Source organism: Cibotium barometz, chromosome 43, assembly GCF_041138505.1.
Source record: "Cibotium barometz isolate CiBa-2024 chromosome 43, ASM4113850v1, whole genome shotgun sequence".
NCBI classification, from domain to species: Eukaryota; Viridiplantae; Streptophyta; class Polypodiopsida; order Cyatheales; family Cibotiaceae; genus Cibotium; species Cibotium barometz.
In genome coordinates, this window is record NC_141088.1 from 24,155,939 (window position 1) to 24,174,769 (window position 18,831).

The 18,831-nt window shown below is 42.2% G+C and overlaps 1 pseudogene; it reads left to right on the top strand.

The window, feature by feature from the left end:
* The first annotated feature begins 14,828 nt into the window (after window positions 1-14,828).
* Window positions 14,829-17,141, top strand: LOC147613710 (gibberellic acid methyltransferase 2-like; annotated as a pseudogene).
* The last annotated feature ends 1,690 nt before the right edge of the window (window positions 17,142-18,831 follow it).

Genomic DNA, 18,831 nt, shown 5'->3' on the forward strand with positions numbered 1-18,831 from the left:
TATATGTCGAAGAATAAATGTGGATGTGTATGTGGAAGAATGGATGTGGATGTATGAATGTGGATGTGTATGTGAAGAATGGATGTGGATGTGGATGTGGATATGGATGTGAATGTGTACGTGGAAGAGTGGATATGGATGTGTATGTGGAAGTACGAATGTGGAAGAATGAATGAGGATGTGTATGTGAAAGGATGTGATGTTGATGTGAGTGAATGGATGAGATGTAATGTGATGTGAATCGGGATGAGATGTAATGTGATGTGAATCGGGATGAGAATAAATGAGATGTGATGTTATGTGAATTAGAATGTGAATTAATGATATGGGATGGGAATGGATGATATGTGATGTGAATGAATCTGATGTGATGAGATGGAAAATTATGTGATTGGATGAGAATGGGTATACATATGAATTGGACGTGGATTAAGTAATATGGATTGATGTGGAACAATGTGGAAAGACGAGAGTTCATTATAGAAACTGTATTTGTGACATGTTTATAAAATGATTGTTTTATGTCAAGAATCCTGGGGAAGCATTTTGACCATCTTGTGAATTAGGTCGTGGAGACCTAACTGATAAAGTTGCAACAGCTGACGGAGAGTCAACGGAGGACATCTCGCGTAGCAAGGTCGACCAAGGTCTTGACCAGTCTCAGTTCGATTTAAATGGTGAGCTTCCGGTACAGTGGATGAGGGACCAAGGAAGCGGCCTATGAGTGAAGCGCTAGGTGACCTGCAACAAAGGATCCTAGAGGGTGCTGACCATACGGTGCTCGGGCTCTGGGTCGCCAAAGATACCCACACGTGTGTCGTGGAAGATATTGGAACAAGGAGTAAGAGTTGCTTTCTAAAACCGGGCATGGATCTGGTTGATTGACCTTGCTGGTCCTCAACGGATGATTCCATGGCTCTTTTATATGGATTTGTTGGTTGATCTTGCTGATCTTCAACGGAGATTCTATCTTGAATTTTTTTATAAGTAAATATATTGCTCAGTACTATGAGCTAGGAACTATCGAAAAGGCCCCTAAGTGGACAGGTAGTGAGTGTTCTGGTTGCCAATGATGCCATAGATACTCCGATGAAGGAGTGATTGGAAATTAAGATTCAACCGGATATTTTGGAGGATTGTGATCAGTGATACTATGGCTTCATAAATGATTATTTTTTAAAGATAGCTGAATCTATGAAGAAAGCAATTTCATATTGGGGTGTTTAAGTGGTGTGACTAGCTTTCAGTTTGCATGAACATCCGGCTAGGGGGCCTGGGAACTCTTTTCCCTGGTACCCGGGACAAAACCTAACCAAATTCTTAAGTGGGTCCCATCACTATAGGGCTGGGCGGTTGGCTAACCCATGGGACTCGATGGGGTTAGAGGCTGGATTGATGGATCCATAAAATGAGACTCAATTTTTGTTATAGTACGCTAGATGAAGTAAATCTCGGATAGTAATTGTTCTATGGAAAAAGGAATCAACGACTGTGCCTCTCAATGGGGAAAAAAGCGTTGATCTATGTGATCCAAGTGCAAGTTTCTTCCTTGATCTGACCAAGTGACTTTAGGTTCGGTTGGATCAGTTTGGTCAGTAATGACCTTGACTACGTTAGAGTAAAAATATCCTAGAGAAATCGCCCGTGCTTTCCGGGAAAGGGAAGTTTTTTTGGGTTTGGTTTTGGAAGAACCGAGGGATTAGTCTCCTGTCCGGATATCCATGGTGGGCGAGGCCCCGAGTGAGAGGACCCTGCACCACGCAAGGAGTGCTACTTCCGCTCCTAGCAACCCTGAATCTGTTGCGTGGAGGGGGCAGGGATCTTTCAAAATCTTTCTTTTCTTAAATATCATAAAAAATATCTTTTAACTAAATACCAATATCTATTTTTTTGAATAAGCTTGAAATTCCTCTTTTTCTCATTTAATGAGTGCAATCCAAATGTCATGGGAATTCCTCTTTTATCATAACTTAAATCTATTTAAAATTTCTCTTTAAATTAAATAAAATATTCAATATTCCAATATACCAAGAATTCTTCTTTTTCCATTTAAATGATTGAATTCCAAATATGATGGGAATTCCTCTTTCATCATTTAAATCTATTCATGCACACCATAATTTATGTAACATTAAAGCATAAAAAAGCCATCTCTTTGGCCTCTAGCTTGACTAGCATAGAGTTTGATTTTAGAATTAGGAATTGCTCCATGAGAAGCATCATTGGAATACAGAATTGGTCATAGGAATGGCCATTCTTTGGGGGAGAGAGAGATATACATAAAAAACATCCTAAATTAAGCATAAATGTAAACTTTATGTGAGTAATCATTAAAATTCATTAGAGAGCTTCATTTGCATTGAGAAACCCATTCAATTCAATACTTCTCAAGCTTGAGAGGGGTTGAGAAGTGAAAAACATTTAGAAGATTAAGGAAAAAACCATAAAGTCACACCTTACCTCTTGTTTTGCTTGATTATCTTTTCTTAGGAGAGGCCCCCAACCAATCAATTGGTTAGTATGTTGAGGAAAGCTCCAAGGAAGGTTGAAGAGAGAGAGAGAAGCTCCAATCTCTCCGAAATGTAGAGGATTTTTAGGGGATAATAGAAAATATACTTATTTTAAGGTAATACTGACATGGTCTAGGTCATAGATGAGAATACAAAAGAATGAGGGTCTATTTATAGGTGAGGGAGGCCACTAACTAAGTTAGGGAGGCCACTAACTAAGTCCAACTAAGTTCTAGAATTTTCCAGCTTCAGTTTGGCTAAATTAAGACAAGATCTGGACCAATTTGGCTGAATTAGGACAAGATTTGGACCAGTTTGGCTCCCTTTTTGATTTGGTTTGATCCAGGATAGAGGAGAGAAAAAAATATCTTAATATTTTTGAGTTTAAAACTCATTCACATGTGTGAAATAGGAGCCTCCTTGAAGGCTCCCCAAGGTAAATAATTATAGCCTCTTACTAAATTAAAGTCGAGGAATACCAATGAAAGGAGCCTAGAAAGAACCTTGCACTGATGTGAAAAGTTTTAAAATCGGGATGACCGTTAAATACCTTAGAACATTGAGTCCTGTTTTAAAACAACTAGTCTACCCAATGCGACACTCTTCATCAAAGATCATATCAAACAAGGGGAACCCTAGGATCTCTACTTGATATGAGGGAGTCCATGTCATGTAACGGGATGGCTTGGGTTTGCTACGACATAGTTAAGTAGGATCCCTACTTGATATGAGAGAAGGCCTTGAAGCTGAAGCCCAAGGCAAGGTTTCATCAGAACATTTTGCAACTTTTTGGCCATCAAATATGCCACTTCCCTAACTATTTAGGGATTTAAAAAAACTCTCTTTTTCTATACTTTTTGCTTATTTCCTCCTGTGATAACCATTTTCTTTCTATCGGGTGCCTGAGATCATCCCAAGCTTGTATACCTTTTTTTGAAAAAGAAAGGGCCAATTTGACCTGTTGAGGTTGGATAGGGGGGAGGTTGATTGTCGGTGGCCACCAAATTGAGTCATTAGAGTGAGCTCCCTGAGCCCATCTTGGGTTAGGATTTAACCGGGTGTTACCTTTAAGGGTGTTCCAAGTTCTTCAAAAGCTCTTAAGAAGGGAGCTTCCTTTGGGTTTAATGTGATAGGGGCTGAATCATAGAGTGGTATGCAGGAGGTTTCTCTAGACTAGGTAGTTCTGTAGAGAGAATTTCTCTAGATCTCTGTTTAACAGAATAGCCCAGTCCTCCTTGGGAGCCATCCAATTCCTTACTATCCATTTGGCTGCCAATTTGTTAGCCATTTCAGTGATGTTGATGATGCCCAAACCACCTTTCTCCCTTGGGAGGGTACATATCTTCCAGCTTACTTTTGGGATTTAGGTCTTCAAAGGATCCTCGGACCAGAGGAAGTTCCTATAAAGCCTTTCAATACCTTTCAGTGCTCTGTCAGAGGGTCTCCAACATGAGAGAAAGAAAAGAGTTTCGAGGATGAGGAAGTGGTTAATCACCATTATTCTACCCCCCATAGATAGCTGGTATCCTCTTTGCAATCCAAATCAGGTAAAAAGGACCTTAGCCTAAGGGTCCAGATTTTCTGAATTTTTTGAATTAAGGTTCCTATGGACCAATTTGATTAATCCAAATGTAGGGAGGAGATAAATTTAAGAATAAAAGGAAATCCTCCCAAAAATGAGTAAATACTCTCATAAGATGAAGAGTTGACTAAGGACAAGGTTATTAGTTAAAAAAGAAGAGATATTTAAAAGAAATGATCCATTTTTGACACCTCAGTGTGGATGAATTCCCCTCATGAAGGAGGCACCTATTTCACATGTGTGGTTGAGTTTTAAACTCACAAATAATGAGATATTTTTATCTCTCCTCTCTCTTGCTTCAACTATCCAAAAAGTAAGCTAAAGTGACCTAAAAATGGTCAAAAATTGACCAAATTGGTATGCATAAGGCTTAAGTGTACCTGGGCACTAAATGCCTGATACTTGGTAATGGAAATCTCATACAAGAACAAACACTAGCACAAAGACATTCCCTTTAGTAGAAAATCATAACAGTAAAACGGAATACAAAACATCATATAGCAAATCCGCTAACACACAATAACCCGGAACAGATGATCAGAATTCATTCATGTCATAATCATGCAAGGGATTACATTCCGCTTCTTCATCTTCTGAATTCTGAATATCCGTTATGCGCCTTCCCCTGATCAACTAACTACATCCCTTCATATCTATCACTTCTCATGAATTCCTAAGCAACTACCCAAAAGGATCATTCACATACATAGAATTCGGATATTCCAACTTAGGTAAAGTTAACCCCTAACACATGGCACAGCCCGGTGGTTGGGTTTTCAAGAAAACCCGACTCGGACCCATAAATCCCTGATCAAACCATCCATTGTCTTTACATTGCTTCAAAAAGAAAACACAACTGCAAACTGAAAGCAAAATCCTACTAAACTGGAAATCCTAAAACACTAGAAAAGCGCGTAAATTACTGAGGTAACACCACCGGCTCCAACAGCTTCGGCGGATCATCTTTAGTCTTTGAATCTTCCACCGGCTCCAGATTGACCACTGGAACAGCAATCTGATCTGCAGGCATTATATCCTGTGACACCATCTGAATGACTTCAGCCTGGCCAACTGCTTCCTTTTCAACCTCCGACATAATCTCCACAGTTTGTCCATTATCCCCCACAGTAACCTGCTCTGTATCCAATTGTCCCTCATTAGGCAACTCCATAAAACACATGGCTTGAACTTGCTTCTCAATCTCCAACAATTTCAACATCAAAGCACCCTTTTCAGACTGTAAACCTGCTACTTGATCCAACAATATCTGCTCAGATTCAGAAATGAAAGCTCCACTTAAAGTATTAAATGGCTTCATCACCCAGGCTTCAATCCGATCTCGGATACCTTGCCACAACTTGACTCCCACCTCAGTTAAGCTCCGCCTAATCACTGCTAAATCAGACTCTGAAACTAACACTCCCTCCACATATTCATTACTCTGAGATAACATCTGTCTTTCAATAGCCAACAATGGTTGAATACGTTGGGCTAACATCTGATTCTCCACCTGCAAACCCACATTTTGCTCAGACAATACAGCCAACTCCATATGCATCTTCTCCTGCAATTGATATGTCCGTTCTTTAAACAATCCCAACGACATCTTTGTCTTCACCAAATTTCTCTGACACTCTGCTACCTGGTCTTTCTCTTTAACCACTGCCTCCTGAGCCTGAACTAACAACATCTTAGTTTTCACTAACTCCTCCTCCTGATGCTTGACTTTAAGCTGATAAGTAGCTTCCGATCTCGACTGCTCCTGGATTACCCGAACCTGGTGTTTCCAATTTGCAATACTAATCTCCTGCTTCTGAACATACTCTTGGACCTTAGTCAAAGACCAGAGCACATCCTGCAACTCTCCCCCACAAATAGATCCACTCAAAACACTCTGTTCTGCTTCCTTGGCTACGACTAAAACGGAATCCCACTGATTTGACTTAACAGGAGTAAAATCCATCGTCTGAACCACAGATTTGATCGCAGATGAATCCACATCCAATTTTCTTTTCTTGCTAAAAGTGAATTTCTTACCCACTGAAAGTAGTGATGGATCAGTACCAACAGACTCTGTGGCCTGATGCAACAAATCCAGCCCTTTCGGAACATCTGGTGAGACCAACACCTCCTTGGCTTCGAAGCGAGTATAGCCTGCTTCCACCAAAGACTGAAACACATGCATCTTGTCAGGCTGATGCTCAAACCCCAATGGAGAATTCACTGCCCCCTCCGGGACAACGTCAACCTGACCCGGTTCTTCATGACCACCATGCACACCCCCAGAAAAACCTGGTTGAGGCGGCACGTCAGGAAATTTAAGAATACAATCCTTGAACTGTTGTGCTTGCCATCGAGCGATATAGTTATGTTTGATAAAAACCTTCAGCTTGGTCTGTAAGAGTTGAAGAAACTCCCAGCACTGCATTTCTTTAGTCACAAGATCTTTTCTCTTTTTTTTAATCTCCGTGCTTATCTGTTGCCTCCACATATGCAAACAATTTTACAAAGATATTCTTACCTGGGCTTTGTGTCTCTAAGCAGCATGTTTCTAGCTTTTTCACACCACATTTCTTACATTTGCCCATCAAACACTCACTATTGTGGTAACCAGCATCTATCTGCTTCGGGCAGAGAACTGACTCCCATAGATGTGTGACACCTTTGAAAGTTTGACATAAAGCCATGAAACCCCTGCTAGTTTCATCACCTCTCACATAAATGCTGCATGTACATCTGCATTGGGCTCCATGCAGCTCGAATGACTGAGACCGCATATGGTTAAGTGCGTCCTTTAAAAAGGACATCTGCACATGATATTCGCAGCAGCATGTGTCTCTATCTTTCAGCTGCCATACAAAAAATGGCTTCATCATCTCAAACATTCTCATACCTATTTTGCAATCTGGATGCTTTTCTTTGAATCTGTAGACTTAGCTCAACCTGCAATTATGAGAGTTAGATGGCGGTTATTATGCTAGTTATGCTAATTAGTATACAGGCCATGCACGGAAGCATACTGTATGTAACCAGCACCGTACAGTATGCTAGCTAGCACTTACAGTCTCAAACAAAGCTGCTAAGAACGCCGACAGCCAAGAAGTCACTTGAGACTTCCTCTTATCAGTGATTTCCACCTCCTGCAGAATTCTAGTGTGCACCAAAGAAGCCCAACTAACTTTCCCCCCCTTCTCAGCATACAGCAAAGGTGCAAAATTGTCTTTTGACATGTATTCCAATTTAATTACCTGACAAATTCGCTCAAGGTACCATCTTAAGTGCTGACGACGGGGTTCAGCGACATTCTTCACCATGTAATAGGCTCGAAATCTTCATCAGCCTCTGCAGACGCACGGACAGAAAGCTCCTTACTGGCGGCGGGTTGCTGACGCAGTCGCCGAGGAGAAGAACGCTCCACAGGAACCACCTTAAGCGGCATCGAACGCCCCATCTCAGCCAGCGCTTGACGCAGGGAATTCAGCTTTGCTAAGCACTCTGCGTTATTCATGCAAAAAGACTCCTCAAAGCATGCCAAAATTGAAATGTGCATGAAAAAACCCCCACACGTGGTGATATAAAACACAACGTCACCCAGTCGGCCAAATCTACCACACATGCCCGACTTTCCATCAGTATCCTCCACTTGTACACTAGCGGACATTCCCAAATTTTCTAACACATCCCCACTTACACCTTCGCCTGATTTGCCCACTGGTGCGGATATTCCTCCGTCTGCTAAAACGCCGACCTCTGCGGATACTCCGACCACCACTGGTGGCTGACCCACAAACTTCTTCAGTCGAAATCCATTAATCGGTTTCTCGACCAGAGTCCCAAACATATCAGCAAGTCAGAAAGTACCCTGACCACAATCCTCCATGATTTTGTACGGCCCTATGTACCTCAGCTTTAATTTACCCGGATGAGGACCAAGCTTTGAATTATACAACAAAACCCAATCCCCAACCTGAAAAACTTTGAATTTGATCTGCCTACTTACCCAAGCCTTCCGCCTTTGCTGAATCACCTCTGTGATATACCCACTAACAATCCGATCCTCTTCGAGCTGATACAGCATCCGCTGTCGGAACTGAACAGATTCTTCCGGTGATAACCGATCAGCAATAGCCACCCGCAAACTAGGAACTACATATTCCATTGGAACCACCGCCTCCAAGCCATACACCAGCTTGAAGGGTGTCAGACCTGTAGTGACTTTAAAAGCTGTACGGAATGACCATAGAGCAGAATCAAGCTTCACATCCCAGTCATCCCTATTCTCTGCTACTGTCTTCTTCAAAATCTTCACCAAGATCTTGTTGGAACTCTCTGCTTGACCATTGGCTTGAGGATGATAGGCAGTAGACTTCTTATGCATAATCAAATGAGTCTTGGTCAACTCCGCAATGACAGCATTGAGAAAATGAGTACCCCGATCACTAACCAATTCCACTGGGCACCCAAACCTGGTCATAATGTTGTGATACAGAAACCTAGCCACACTCTTGGCGATATTATCTTTCAAGGCAACAGCTTCCACCCACTTCGTACAATAATCAGTAGCCACCAAGATATAACGACAACCTGTCCGCTTGGACTTAGGCTTGATTGGCCCAACAAAATCCAAACCCCACTTCTGAAAAGGATCTAAGGGCAGAATCGGATTATCCGCCATGCGGTCTTAAGCTCCAAGCTGCCCCAACTGTTGACATACCAAGCAACTCCTAGCATGATTGTGTGCATCCTTCAGCACGGTAGGCCACCAAAGCCCAGATTGAAGAATCTTCTTACCTGTAGTGTCTCCAGAAAAATGCCCACCTGCAATTCCACCATGAGCCTCTTGCAGAACTGCTGATTGCTCAAATTCTGGGACACAGCGACGGATAATCTGATCTATCCCTCTCTTGTACAGAGCACCTGCAATTACCAAAAAAGGTTTACTCCTGAGTGCCAGCTTTCTCCGTTGATCAGTGGAAAATTCCACTGGCATGGTGCCATCTGTCAAGAAACTCAACATCTGATCATACCAAGAATCCAATATCGCCACAGTAGCTGAAAACAAAACCGAATCAGGGAAGTGATCATCCACCCCTACAGCTACTTCCCCAATCTCCAACCTACTCAGATAATCCGCTACAGCATGCTCCTTTCCCGGGGTATGTATGATCAGAAAGTCAAACTCCTGGAATAGAAGCATCCACCTAGCTAACCTACCCGTCAAGTGTGGTTTCTTTACCAAATACAATAAGGCCTGATGATCTACATGGAAAACCACCTTATTGCTCAACAGATAGTGCCGGAACTTGTGAAGAGAATACACCATCCCCAAAGCTTCCCTCTCTGTGAGACGGTATAATTCCTTTCAGCACTTGTCAACATCCTGCTAGCATAGTACACTGGTCGAAACCAGCCCTTAATCTTCTCCTGCATGAGGACAGCCCCTATGGCAATGTCCGAAGCATCTACAAAAACATGAAACGGTAACCCCCAATCAGGAGGTTGCACTATTGGTGCCACCACCAACATCTTCTTCAGAATTTGAAATGCCTTTTCTTGAACTGGAGACCACACAAAATCCACTCCCTTCTTGGTCAAATGAGTAAGGGGTGCACACACATCTGAAAGATATCGCAAAAACCTACTATGCCACTTAACCTGCCCCAAAAACCTGCTTGTCTCCTTGAGAGTACTTGGTGCGGAAGCCTTCTGAATGGCCTCAATCTTCTTAGCATCAATCAAGATGCCTTCTCGGGACACCACATGGCCCAAGAGAATTCCACGCCTTACTGCAATAGCACATTTGAAGGGATTAAGATCTATGCGGAACATCCGACAGCGCTCCAAACAGAGCCTCAGGTGCTGTAAGTGCAAAGCCATTTTACCAAAGACACTAAAATCATCAAGAAAGGCTCGCATAAAATCCAACAGATATGGCTCAAATGCCTTCTGAGCCACAAATGAAAATGATGGTGGGCCATTCTTTAATCCAAAGCTCATCACCGTGTAAGCAAATGCTCCCCACTCATCAGTGATAAAGGCCGTCTTATCCACATCCTCCGGTGCCATCCTTATCTGATTATACCCTGAGAAACCATCCAAAAAACTATACATCTCATGACCAGCCACAGCATCAAGGAGGGTATCACTGAACGGTAACGGAAACGGGTCAGTAATTGTGGCAGCATTCAACTTCCTGTAGTCCACACACACCCTGATCTTGCCATTCTTCTTTGGCACGACCACAATGGGAGACAGCCAAGTCACCTCATTGACCTGCTTGATAAACCCTACCCGTAATAGCTTATCCAGCTCCTCCTTGACCTGCTTGGCGAAATTTGGATTCATTCGATACCGCTGTTGGATGACAGGAACAGCATCATTCTTCAAATTGATGCGGTGCTGATGTAAAGCTGGATCAATGCCCTTCATATCAGAATACTCCCAGGCAAATACATCTCAAAACTCCACTAACAGCTGCTGCAAGTCCTCCTTAAATTGACCTTCAACATACACACTGACTCGGACCACCTTGGGATCGGATGCAGTACCTAAATTCATGTCCTGTAATTCATCTTCCACCACCCTGATGGACTTCTGCAAACGTCGTTCATATTGCTGTTCAGCTGCTATAATGGCTTCCTGCTCGGTTACAGAATGCACCTGCTGAGCCTTGGCAGCTAAAGCTTCTTCCACAGCCCGCTGAAAAGTCTGGCCTTCCATGATCTGGCCTGGTACCACCTGGATCTCCTGCTCGGGCACCACACTGTCTTCAGTCGGAACATCCGCCGATGATTGTTCCAAACCCTCGACACTCTGCGGAACTGCCGATACAGGGTGTCCAGTATTCTGATATCTGGTGACAATAGCTTCCACATCTACATCAAAGACCGGTACTACCGTTGGATTTGCTTGCATATATGCCTCCTCCTCATCATCACCTACATCACTTGCCAAATGAATGCCCTCAGCACATAAAGGCTTCTGCCCCTGCTTCAAGAGAACTTTGAATAACATGGACAAGCGAGTTGTCTTCTTGCCCTGCCTGATCACCACAGTATTATCCTCCCAATCCTGCTTGACTCGGGCAATTTTAAACCAGGGGCGGCCTAGCAACATGGTATAGGCAGACCCGCTACCCTGCATCCGGAGCACCACAAAATTCACAAGAAACGACAGACCACCCACCTTAATAGATTGATTCTTGAGAATCCCCAAAGGTTGAAGTCGCCTCTGATCTGCCATCCTCACTTGAAAAGGTGCTGGTGCTAATGCTCCCAACCTCATACGGAGGTAAACGGTCTCCGGTAGAATATTGACTCCGAAACCCCCATCCAGTAAAACCTCTTCAAAATTGTGCCCGTGGAATGCCACCTTAATCACTGGGACTTTAAAATCCACATCTGCGGACTCAGCTTGAGAAACTCCCACAAACGGGGCTTGATCCTCCACCATCTTTGCTGGAACTGGCTCCTACAGCTTCCCCAATAGCTGTTCCCGAAAAGCCGGTACCATGCTTAACAGCTGATCCAAGGAAATCTGAATAGGCGCATGCATTAGTGCATCAAATAGATCCCCAGAACCTGGTACGGTTTCAGTTACCTTAGGGACTGGATCCGAATGGACCACCGCAATCTTTCCTGGAAGGGGATCACAAGGTGGCTGGGCAGGAATCGGTTCCTCCGACAACTGTGCCTTTAGCAGTGGCTCCATCGGTTCCACCGGGAGCTGCTTCTGCTGGAGTTTCTGAACCTGACTGGAAACTTTTCTACGAACCACCTCTTGGTCCTCCCAACTCATAGGTCCCTTACCCTTTGCACGGGTAACAGCCAAAGTATCCACTAAATCTTGCCCCTTACAATCCCCAACGAGCATACCCGTGGAGCACTCACCGAGCCAGCAAGAAGCCCGAGGGTTAGTGCTAACACACTGCGCATCAACAGAGCTAGAAGCTTTCAGCACTTGGAACTGCTGCGGCACACCCTGAAGATGTGAAACCCCCGTGCTAGCCCCCGCTGCTTTATCTCCCACCATCTCTATCAGGATGGCATTTGCTTGAGCTGGAGGTCTCTGCTGCTGCTGGTCCTGTTTTGTATAATGGCACTAGTGCCATTCTCTAGCATGGGTTATGGAGAATGGGAGAATGGTACTATTGCCATTATCCATACCTATGGTAGAGAATGCCACTAGTGCCATTCTCTACCATGAATTATGGAGAATAGTAGTAGTGCCATTCTCCTCCATAGGGTTATCAAGATTAGCACTAATTCCATTCTCCATAACCCAATTGGGAGAATGGCATTACCGCTGTTCTCCATAATCCATGGTAGAGAATGGCATTAGTGCCATTCTCCCCTTTTGGTTAGGGACCTTTATTCAAGGGGACTATGTAATTTTGTAGAAAGACTATAGTGCCATTCTTCCCCTTGTTGGGGCATGGATAATGGAAGTAGTGCCATTATCTACTATGGGGTATGGAGAATGGTTGTAGTACCATTCTCTACTACAGGGTATGGAGAATGGTTGTAGTGCCATTCTCTCCCTTGGGGTATGGAGAATGGAACTAGTGCCATTATCCCCCTAGGCGTATGGAGAATGGTAGTTGTGCCATTCTCTACTATGGACTATGGAAAACTATGGCGAATGGTAGTAGTGATATTCTTCTCTAATGCAGAATGGCACTACTGGTATTCTCCATAACCCATGGTAGAGAATGGAACTAGTGCCATTCTCCCTCTTGGATTAGGGACCTTTGTTCATCGGGACTATGGCATTTTGGAGAATGGAATTAGTGCCATTCTCCCCCTTGGGGTATGGAGAATGGAAATAGTGTCATTTTCTACCATGGGTTATGGAGAATGGCATTAATGCCATTCTCCCCCTTCACTCATGGAGAATGGCAATAGTACCATTCTCTATCCTGGTTATGGAGAATGATAGTAGTGTTATTCTCTATCCTGGTTATGGAGAATGGTAGTAGTATCATTCTTCTCCATGGAGCTATGAAGATTGGAACTAATACCATTCTCCATAACCCAATGGGGATAATGGTACTAATGCCATTCTCTACCATCAATTTTGGATAATGGCACTAGTGACATCCTCTTATATGGGTTATGGCGAGTGGGAGAATGTCACTACTACCATTATCCATAACTTATGGAGAATGGCAGTATTGCAACTTATCATGGGAAGTTATGGATCCGTCAAGCTCGAGCCATGCTCAAGAGCTTCACCATCTCATGTGGATAGCCACTCGTCATTGTTGGCGATGATCCTCCTGCACTCGTTTTCACACCAAGGGGGTTACTAATCCTACAAGTGGTGCACCACTCTAACAAAGAACATGTAGGATCTGTGCAGAAGATGATCATGGTGATATCCTAATCACTCAAGCAAGAGGGAGAGAAGAAGCAAGAGGAAACAAGTAATTAGGACTAGTCATGTCCAAACCCTAACCCTTAGCACACCACACATGTTAGATTAGTTTTGCAAGAGAGAGGTTGAGAGAACACTCCAATTCTTTTGCATAAATGGGATAATGAGATATAAACAAGACAAATTGGTTTTTGTAGCTCCAAGTCTTTTCCCACTAGGCTACCCCGTGGGACTAAGTGACCTGAGGCACCAAGAACATAGTTACATGGCTTTTCTTTATGGTTTGGCTAAGTAGATAAGATTCTCTAGTCTATCCTTTGAAGAACAAGACCTTGGAGCATCTTTAGGGTGTTTTCTAAATAAATGATAGGATTTACAATGTCGTATGGTTCTCGTTACATAAATGTGCAGACACGGTTGTTGTTTGTAGAACCATATTAACCAAATGTGGTTAACATACTCCTATTCGTAAAGTCAATCGCATCCTCATGATTGGTGAAGAAGTGGTGGAGGCATGCTAGCGAGGATTTTGCCTAATTACGTCATCATTGAACAAGTTATTGATGTGATGTAATCACAAGGCAATTACTCATGTAGATCACATAATCACAAGGTAATTACTCATGTAGATCACGTAAATACGTTGATTGTTGACGTAACAGTTTATTGACATGCTGAGGAGATAAAATTTGGACCTTGCCAAGGTTTGTGGGCCAACGTTTGTGGAAACCCCAGCAAGTCCGTTGTTGGGTTTTACATAAACCCCAATGGAGTCTGACAAAATCCCTTATATGAGGCTGGCCCACCACCATTTCGTCATTTTCCTCTCTTTCTTTGTAATGGGTGCTCTTCCCAGATAGTTTGCTCTTGCATAGGCTTGGGTAAGTACTATCCTTGAAGAAATCTCTGTTGTCTTGTTGATTGGGCTATGATTCCTATTATTGGACTGGAGTGGCCCTTGAGACAAGCAACATAGCCAATGTCAAGTGACTAGGGAGTCGTGCATTGATTGGACAACTAGTCCTTCATCGGAAGAGGTTGTGCTTGATATAGAGTGATCACATGTGAAAGAATCTCCAATGGTAACAAGAAACCCACGGGAGTAGACGATGATCTCCCAATGCAGCATTGTTCCTGATGGTGATAAGCCTAGTTCCCAATTGGAGCCATGAGCTCGTGAGTTATCTTTCCACAAGCTTAGCTGACGACAAAGATATGAACCTAACTAGGAAACACCAATTTGTTAAGGCAATATCCCCATACCAAATTGATAGCAAGATAGTTGTACAGAAGATGTAAGAATGACGTTCTTCACCTATGTGTTTGTGAAGATGATTATATAGATATTTTGGATAAAGCCCATGCAGGAATTGATAGTGGACACTTCAAAGGAGACATTACTGTAAGGAAAATCATTCTTTTAGGCCTATGGTGGTCCACCCTTTTCAAGGATGCTCATGAATATGTGAAACGATGTGATGAATACTAGAGAGCTACAATACCTCAATTGGGGGACCATGTGCTTGACCCATGATGTCATCTAGAGCATTTTCCAATTGGAGGATGGATTATGTTGGACCCATTAGCCCAATAAATTTCCAAAGATTGAACCATCTCTGGTCAGACCAGAGGTTTAATGGAAGAGGATTGCCTGATGGGGCCATTACCTTTGCTGGAGATTGCTTGATGGTTTGAGCCTCTTCTTCGACTTGTTTCTACAGCAGCATCAGATTTAGTTCTTCCACTCGGGCTCTCGAATCTTCCAGCTATTTTTTGGTATCCAAGAAATCTTCTAGCACTTGCTCATATTTCATCATAGCTTCTTTATTGCCATCCATGATAGGGGGCCACTAGAGGAACTATTGAAATGCTGCTTCAGTACTCTTTCCAAGCAGTGAAATCTGTGCAATCCCAGAGCCAGACCCCTATGCTCTAAGCACAGTCGGGGTTCCCCTCCACTCGGTGCCCATGCACCTGAGGGGGGGATGTTGTCGTCTCGCGAGAGAAGGAGGAGAATAAACTGCCAAAAGTGAGCCTCTGGGGGCAGCAGGCCACAGAGGAAGAGGAGAAAACGTAGAGGCATCGCCCACCAGACCTGTTTGCACAACGGATAGTTCCTCACGTCTCTGATGAATGACAGTGACCTTGCTTCTATGAATTAAGCATGTTTTCTGAACCCATGTATACTTATTAATCTTAACACTTGTAGGCCTTCTTTTGTTTCAACACTCTCAGTCAACTCTATGATGCAGAATATAAGAATAATTATCGGTCATTCACAGAATAATTATCGGTCATTCACAGAAAAATCTAATAATGCGCCTCCTCCCATTATTAATCACTCCAATTTCTTTGCTACTTTGCAATACCCAGAATCGGACGGCTCTTTCCTAGCTCGTTTCTTGATCTGGTCTTCTCCTCGTGTTGCCTGCACTGGCTTTCTCAAGTAATTAATTATCATTTCCAATTTCAAGTCATTGGCCTAATAAATATTGATCAGATTAGTTAAGATTTTCCTACTACATATTGGGGCGTGTCCACTACCTACAAAAATGGCTAATCTTTGGAACCCTTGTGTTGTAACTCCCTTGGTGGAGTTTTTTAAAATTATCTTGACCTCTTTGTGGCACCCAGGTGTGTAGCAGGTGTAGAGGTCCATAGCCCCATTACATAGATCAAGGCTTTTCGGGAAAAATATTAATTCTTCTTTTTATTAGACCAATACGGTAGTTTTGGATCCTGGATCTATGGCGTGGAATAAAGGCAAGATCTGGGTGGATGGGACTTGGGGCAACTTGGGGCAAATGAGGCCATAGGGAGAGTCTATGCCAAGCAATTCCAACAACATTTAGGCACATTCTTTAGGTGTCGCATCGAGGAGATGGTTCTTAGTGGCTTGATGTTCTTGCTCATTCCATGTCGTCCAGACCATTTTCCTCCCCATCAGCAACAAGAGAACAATTGCTTCAGAAATCTCCAGATTCCATGGCAACAGTTAATCCAAGAGGTATCCTAAATACTTTAACTTAATGTTGGAGTGGAATTGAATGGATCATGATTCTATGTTAGGCATATAGATCACGACCTTAATCATGTGCTAGCTAACCTTAATTGACCACCTTTTTCTAATCCTCCCCATTCCCTTACCTAGTCACACACTTGGCTATACACACAATAACTAACCACATATACACACAATAACTAACCACATATACACACCTAGGTTCCACAAGGGAGTGCCACTCTCCCAAATGTTACCCACTTTGATGATTGACCTCATTTAACTACAGGGAGTCGTAGATCAGAGAGAGTTGGACACCTTTAATGTTCCCAAGTATTTGGCAACTCTAGAGGATATTATATCTACAGCAAATCTTGTCTCGACTTTGAGACTTCACAGCATTGAAGTGAAAGAAGAGCCTATTGGGGACAACTACTCGGGGCAACAATGGAGTACAATTCAAGTGAATTCGCCTATGAGGCAGAGTAGGTTCTACAAAAGTGCATTCTGGAATGTAATAGAGGGACATGTTGGCACCAAAAAGTGTGAGGCCATTTTCGAGAGATTTGAAGAGTTGATGAAGAGGGGTTTAGAGAATATAACAAGCTAGGATTTCTATTGGGCACATCCATGGTCTTCTTATGCAGTTGTGCAACTCTTCAAGGATGCTTAAGGCCCACTAATGTTTAAGCTTCGCTTCACAATTAGACATATTCTACCTAGCATTGGATATTTAATATGGACATCATGTAAGTGTAAACAACCCAATTGCAAACATGTGAATTACCATTTTTGATATGGTCTTATCATCATGTAATTGGATAGCTCTATTAATTCAATTCAATATATCTATTGTTCACAAAAAACTAAGGTTTAGTATTGCGTGAATGGAAAATTTTGGAAAAGAACCTTCTAGAAAGTCATAAAAGGTTGCAATTTGTATGGCCTTAAATAGTTAATATTTTTTCTTAAAACCTTCAAATTTTTACATTTGAACATTTTTTGAAGTATAAGAAAAAATGTTTGGTATGAACATTGAATCTATCTACTTATGCTAATCATGCATTTATTTAATCTCTTCTAATTATGTCTTTACGATCCATGAAGGTGTATCTTGCAAGCTCAACATGGTATTCGAGCTTTTTGTTAGATCCTAGCTCACACACAAGAAAACCGAGAGAAGAGAGTGGGAGTGAGAGAGTAGGAGAAGACTGAATCAATGTACTCAAACAGAGTGAGCTCAATAAAGGTACAATAAGAAATGAAACAGTAATGACTTGATGTACTTTGAAGACTATATTGGGGAGTTTGGAAAAATCCCAATTCTCATTTTGCAAGATCCAAGATTTTGTAAAAACCCCCTCATGTGACCTATCGTTCGAAAGCTCTTGAAGAGTAGGTTCTAAATCCACATTCTCTGACAACTTTGGAATTGGTATGCTCAAGATACACCAAAAAGTAGAGTGAGAAGAAAATTCCCAAAGCACTGCAATTTTTCCAAATGGTCTTTTTGACTATTTGATCACAATACCATCATCATGTTGAATGAACTACATGCCCAAATAGTAGTGCATAAGAACTACATCAGTCATATCAAAAGAGGCATTTAAAAACAGCTTTGAAAGCTACAATATGATCCTCATTGGTCACTGTGACAAGCACGTCATCAACATATAAAATCCCATAGAGCATGTCATTTTTTTTCTTTTTGACATAAAGTGTGCTTTCTATCGTACTATTCTAAAAACCTTATGTTATTGACCACATTTAGCAAAACCAGCAAGTTCACTCACATAAACATCTTCTTTTAAGACACCATTCAAGAATGTTGTTTTTAAATGTCTAACTAGTGCATTTTTCAACCTTGGTTTATAGACAATGTAGTCACAAATCTGATATTTACAGGAAGTGGGCACAAAGGTTTTATCATAGTTAATACCTTTCCTCTAGGCATACCCTTTGGTAACAAGTCTAGATTTGAATATGTGAACAGATCTGTCTAACTTTCTTTTGACCTTGTAAGCCCATTTGGTTGTAATAACTTTCTTACCAAGTCAACAAAATCTAGCTTCGAATATGTTAATAGATCTATCTAGCTTTCTCTTGACCTTGTAAATTGACATATATAGCAAACTTTCTCTTGACCTTGTAAATTGACATATTTAGCAAACTTTCTCTTGACCTTGTAAACCCATCTGATATTTACAAGAAGCGGGCACAAAGGTTTTATCATAGTTAATACCTTTCCTCTAGGCATAGCCTTTGGTAACAAGTCTAGCTTTGAATATGTGAACAAATCTGTCTAACTTTCTTTTGACCTTGTAAACCCATTTGGTTGCAATAACTTTCTTACCAAGTCCACA